Source organism: Corvus kubaryi, unplaced genomic scaffold (assembly GCF_017639235.1).
Source record: "Corvus kubaryi isolate FWS band 111438036 unplaced genomic scaffold, C.kubaryi_AGA036_p1.0 37284, whole genome shotgun sequence".
NCBI lineage: Eukaryota > Metazoa > Chordata > Aves > Passeriformes > Corvidae > Corvus > Corvus kubaryi.
In genome coordinates, this window is record NW_024581088.1 from 912,773 (window position 1) to 918,958 (window position 6,186).

General features: G+C 58.6%; 1 long non-coding RNA gene across 1 annotated transcript; it reads left to right on the forward strand.

Moving 5' to 3' along the window:
- The first annotated feature begins 6 nt into the window (after positions 1-6).
- Positions 7-3,099, forward strand: LOC121663524. The gene is made up of 2 exons (XR_006015659.1): positions 7-2,574; positions 2,742-3,099. It is a non-coding gene; the product is annotated as an uncharacterized LOC121663524 (long non-coding RNA).
- The last annotated feature ends 3,087 nt before the right edge of the window (positions 3,100-6,186 follow it).

Consider the following 6,186-nt stretch of genomic DNA (forward strand, 5'->3'; position numbering starts at 1 on the left):
CTTTGCAGCTGATACAGGTACCGATTTTAGAGCTACTAAAGTGCTGGATCGCCCGTGCTACCTCTCTGGGTTGCTCAAGGCTTTCTAAGGCGTTGAACTACAAGCGCTAGCCGGTAAAAAGCTGAAAAGATACCTCCTCAGAAAACCGAGCCCCCCTCCCTACCCAGCTCCAGAGGCAGCTCGAGCTCGGCCCGAGCCTCCCTTCAGCGAGAGCTCTGCTCCTCGACTGAAAATGTGAAGCCTTTAGTGCTCCCCCTCCTCACCCCGACAGGGGCTTGGAGAGCTGCGGGATGGAGCTCCCGGTGAAGGCGCGGGGAGCAGCCAGCGAGCCCCGCAGCTGCTCAGAGCACGGGGCGGTCCCTGCGGGAGCGGGTCGCGTTCAGTCCCTGCCCTTCACCCTCCCCACCGCAGTCCGGTGGTGCCAGCAGCTCCGGGCAGTTCCCCTCTTTCCGTGTCTTTGCTTGAACCGTTTTCTGGCTTTGTCCTCGGCTCCATTTCTGTGTGAGAACCCCCTCGGACCCAGGAAGGTCAGGTTTCCCAAGCTCCTGGTGCCTGTTCTGCACATGGAACACCCGTCTGGGAGCCTCCTTCCCGAGGCTGCTGCTGTGGGTGGAGATGCTGAGGCTGATTTCAGTGCCTGGCCGGGGATCGAGACCTCCCCGGCCCAGCTGTGCCCACTCTCGTCCCCCCTGAACTGAGGGGCAAACGCCCCCAGCCCTTCCCAGCACAGCCTCTTCTTTTCCTGGGCGATTCAGCTGCTCCAGGAGTGACCTGATCCCCGGGAACCCAACGGAGCCGAGCCCTTCATCCAGCCCAGCCTGGCTGTGCTGTGCTCGCCACAGCGCCAACTGAGCCCCAGCGAAGCCCTGCCCAAGGCCCCGGGGCCAGGAGCCAGCCTTGAGGAGCTCTCTGCCTCCCGCTGGATCAGGCAGCGAGGAAGGGCTGCAGTGATAACCCCACCCTGACCTGGCCCTCAGCACCACATCCATGAGCTGAGGAAAGCTTTGCTGATAACCTCGCACTGGCACAGTCCTGAAATCCAACAAAACCCAGGAAAAGAGGACAAACACTGGTGGAGACTTGGATTAAAAAATAGAAAGAGTCCTGCTGGCAGATGCAGAGAAGGAAGGAACCCCCAGCCAGCACAGGAGCTGCTGTGACCACCTTGCCCTGGGCAGCTGGGGCTCCAGGGCAGGCGCATTTTGGAGCATGGATTTAGGGAATTGTCAATGTCAGCTTTGTGTCCTCCCAAGCACACCCTCCTGTGCACAGCACAGGGAACATTTCTGTAATACCAAACGTCTTCCCTGCTTTGGAAGAGGTGCTTCATGTCGAGCCTGAGCTCAGCTGGGAGGATGAGGGGTTTTGCTGTGAGCTCAGCAGGTTTGGGCCTGCACTGGAAAAGCTGTGACTGAAACCCAGGGAGACCCAAGTGGGATAACCAGGAGAGGAGAGCCAAGACAGAGTTAGGGCTATTCAGGATAACCAAGTGTCCTGCTCTTCCTGAGGTCCAGGGCAGCCGCCTGAACCCACCACCTCCTTCCCCAGTCCCACGGTGTCCAGCTGATCCCCAGGGAGGTGACATTTGGAGGGCTCTGTGAGAAATACGGCTTGAAACAGGACCAGACCCTCCCAGTCCCCCTTGGAGAGGTGCAAGGAGCTGGGAAGGACAAAACCGGACCATGAAGAGCCTCCCGCCTCCTCACAGGGGCTCTGTGGTGGCAGCTCATTGTCCCTGTGATGTCACCAGTGACAGCAGGGGCACAGGGGTGCCAGCCACATCCTGGTGCCCTTGGGAACAGGTGCCCAGCACCTGCAGCTGGTGGCAGCTGTAAAACCAGGGAGTGCAGCCCTGATTCACTGCCCCTGATTGCTGCTGCCTGGGAACGGGAGGAGAGGATCAAACCCCTCGGGAGAACAGGAAAGGGCTCTGCAGGATCCTTGAAATGCACGAGGAGCTCTTGTCTCATCTCTGAAGTGCACATCCTCAGCAGTGCAGGGATTCTGGGAATGGCAGGAATTCTTCAGGGAAACCTTCACTGAAGGAAAATTGGGGCTTTCTCCAGCTGGGGCTCCCGGAGGTCTTGGCCAGTCCTTCCTTTCCTGTCCTTTTCAGCCCCTTGCTCTACAGGCTCAGGGCTGGAGCCACCCCCGCCTCTGCTGCAGGAACGATGTCCTTTGGTTTTCCATCTCCTCTCCTCTCCTGATCCCTGGCCCTGAGCAGCTCAGGGCCCTGCAGAGGCCACGGGCTCCAGGAGAGGTGAAAAGCTGGACGAGGTGACCTGTGGTGGCCTTTGCTCTGTGTGGGTGTCACCCCAGCCCAGGCTGGCACTGCCAGCCTGCATCTGCTCAGGCCACGGAGAGGGGTTTGATGGGTTTGGTGAGATTAATGAGATTAATGAGATTAATGAGATTAATGAGTTCAGGGACCCGGGCTGAGCTGCTGCTCCAGAGGACTCGATGGGAGAGGATCCCAGATGGAGAACCAGGCAAATCTGGGAGTGTGGGAGGATCCTCACGGCCCCTGGAGAGAGCCAAGCCCAGCCTGGAGAGCACCGAGTGCAGGGAATGCAGGTGAGACAGAAGGTTCTCACCGCTGCTCCTGACCCGGGGACCCCCCGGCATCTCCCCTTCCAAAGGGACCCCTGTGGGAGCCCTGGGCTGGGGAGGCTGCAGGGGCAGCTGGGGGTCACCGCTGGCTGGGCCCTGGGGCTGAGCCCACGCTGGCTCTGTCCATCCAGGCTCCATCTCCAGCAGAGCCCCAGGGGCGATCAAAGGTGACCTCTTCTCCCTGTGATCCCCCAGTCTCGGCATCCCCCCGAACCCAGAGCTGCTTTGTGCTGCCTGCTTTAAACTCCTCGGTTCCAAACAGCTGCTCCTTGGTTTTCCTAAGGAAGGCTCCCATTTTGCCAGCCCTGGAGATCCTGGATCACAGTGTTTCCCTGTGCACGGTGTGTTTGCACACCTCACTCCTGTTCTATTCCTTCTCCGCACGCTGCTTCCGTGTTTTATTCCGATGGTCCTGCTGTGCCTCGGGAGCTTCTGAGCTCTGATAATAATTGTAGGGGTCATCAAATAAATCATCCTGAGCTACCTGCATGGGCCTGGCTACTTTCCTTGCATTTCTAGTAAGAGCTGGACTGGATCTGATGGGGAGTTTGGACATTTTCCTTTGAGCTCTCCATGTCTGTCACTCCCAAACCCATCACAGCCCAAACAACTCAGCAGGGCCCTACAGCCACCAGGTGCCATCAGCCTGAGGGTCCTCACTGAGGCTTTTTTAGAGGTGAAATGCCAAGGGATTGAGGGCTGGCTGTTCAGGGACCCCAGAGTGTGACAGTCACTGACTGAAGGTGCTGAGTCAGCACTAATGAGCTTTGGATTGCCATGGTGGAAGCAAACGAGAGCTGGGAAGGGGCTGGAGAACTCCTGAGGGAGCTGGGAAGGGGCTCAGGCTGGAGCAAAGGAGGCTCAGGGGGGACCTTGTGGCTCTGCACAAGTCCCTGACAGGAGGGGGCAGCCGGGGGGGTCGGGCTCTGCTGCCAGGGAACAGGGCCAGGAGGAGAGGGAACGGCCTCAGGCTGGGCCAGGGGAGGCTCAGGGTGGGCAGCAGCAGGAATTTCTTCACTGAAAGGGCTGCCCAGCCCTGGCACAGCTGCCCAGGGCAGGGGTGAATCCCCATCCCTGGAGGGGTTTAACAGCCCTGTGGATGTGGCAGCTGGGGACGTGGGACAGTGGTGGTGGCCCTGGCAGTGGTTGGCCTGGAAGATTTCAGAGGATTTTTTAACCACAGTGACTCTGGGATTCTGGGATTTGTGCTCAGAAGAGCCTTCAGGCTGTGGGATTTTTTCAACCATCTCTGGCCATGGCAGTTTCCAATTTTAAAACAGGAGAGCAGCAAAAATTTGGGAATAAAATGAATCCTTCAGTGAGCTGCCCTTGCAGGTGGCAGAGGGGCATGGGAGGGGTTGGTTCTTGTCCAGTTCCACACCAGAAGCGCTGGCTGAGTCACCGACACCATTCCCAGAGCAACAGTTTGGGACTGCAGCCACGTCCTCCTTGCTCTGCTGGAAATGATGGATTGGAGATGTTCTATCCTCACCTGGAGGCACAAAAAGAGGAAGTTTTGGGAGGCTGACGTGCTGGCTGGTGAGCTCAGAGTGGAGCTCTATCCATCCCAGCCCTGGAACTCCTGGCTCTGTCCCCAAGGGGCAGAGGAAGGAGGGTCCTGTTTCTGTGGAGAGCCTGGCACAGCCAGCCCTCCCCCACACCCCGGCTGCAGCAGGAATTCCCTGACCAAGCTCCACCTGTACAGAGTTGGGATTTGCTCCATGTCCAGCTGAGGAAATGGCAGGAGAAGGAATATTCTGGTTGTTTCCCTTCGGTGTCCCAAAGACAGGACGAAGGAGGCATCAAAGCCTGTGGCTGCCGGGAAAGTGTTTTTGAATGGAAAAAGCCATCCATCACTCCCTTCCTGCAGCTTCCAAGCCCTCAGCCACCCCAGGATTTATGAAGCAGCACATTTGTGGTGTGTTCAAGTGCTTGAGTCCTCCAGGGTGTCCCTGTTCATTCTGGATTTTTGGGATGAGGGAATGAAGCCTTGTCAGGAACCGGGGCGAGGGGAGAACTGCACAGAGCCAGCTCCGAGCCAGAGCCAGCCAAAGTCCTGGAGACCCTGAACTGAGGCACATGTGGTTCTTCTGTGCTTGGTTTTGCCCTCTGTGCCCCTCCTGGTGCCACACAGCTGCTGCTCCTGGGGCACAGAGCCTCCTGAGGAAATCCAGGACCATGGCTGGGCTGAGGGCTGTGTTCCCTCTGGGCAGCACACCCAGGGCAACACTGGAGGGTCTCCAGGGGATTTTTGGAGGGGTTTAATAACCCCCTTAGGGTGTCCCATTGGAGGGGGGATGGTTGGAAACACAGCTGAGGGAGCCAGGAGATTCCCATTAGGAATTTGGTGTGCAGCTCCCGGGGTGCTGGCGCTGGGCTGAGCTGGCTTTGGAGGAGAAGAGTGATGGGGACTATCCCTGCTGGACAGCACTGGACAGAGCATCCCTGGGTACCCTGGGCCTTTGCCAGGGATGGGCCAGAGGGTCCCTGGGAGGAGAAAATTCCTGCATGAATGGACATGGAAGCTGGAGTGGAATGTAGAGGCTGCGCTGCCCGTGTCCTGGGCTGGGGCATAAGAGGAGATCAAATGGATCAGGAGAAGCTTCCTTGGCTGCAGGAACGGAATGAAAAAGCAAAAGCCCCATCACTGGAGGGGTTCAGCTGTTCCTCCTTGCAGGGAATCAGGCAGCATCCCAGGGAGCCTCTCCTGGGAGCTGATTTACCGAGGGATAGAAACCAGCTGGGCCCTGGAGCCAAGTGCTCTGCCTGGATCCCCCCCTGCACACCCATCCTGAGGAGCAGGACCCCAGAGTGGCCTTCCCCAGCCCTGCCCCCTCCTGTGCTCCCCAAACCCTTCCCTGCTGTCACTGTGTGCTGGGCAGCCCGGATTCTGCATCCTCCCTTTGTGCTTCCGTGTCCCTGATGCACAGGGCAGGGCCTGCCCGGGGCTCCCTGCCCCTGCTTTTGCTCCTTTTCTGTGTTCCAGGAGCCCGTGGCCGCAGCCTGCTCCCCGTGAGTCCCCTCTGCATCCCAGCTGGCCACTCCTGCCCTCCCTTCCAGCCTCCCAGGGCAGCCCTGCCCGCTGCTGGGCTGTGCTCAGGGGCTTGCAGCCCCTGGCTCCTGGTCCGGCTGCCTCTGCAGCCCAACCCAGCTGTGTCCACTTGCAGAAATGGCATTTTGGGCAAAGCTTGGCAGTCTGCCTCCAGTCCCACTCCTGCAGTGGCTCAGGTTCCTGGGATGGATCGGCAGGAGCCTGGCCAGAGGCTTTGGGACATGCTGGTCATGCTGAGGGACTTCAGAGAGCAAACCTCCCATCCTCAGAGCCCGAACTGTGTTTGAGGTATCTAAATATCCTGAGGTCAGCTTCTGTGTAGCTCAGAGCTCGCTGGCAGCCCATGGAAATTAAAGTCCTGCGTAAAAGGGAATTGAAGCTTCCTAAACCCCTCCTGGAAATGTCTTTGCTTGCACCTTTATTGCTGTTTCCCTGGACCCTCCATGGCACATTTTCTTTCCAGGCTCTGGTCCCCTCTCACCTGAGGTGTTCCTTATTTCCCTCCCAGCATCAAGTGCTGCAGT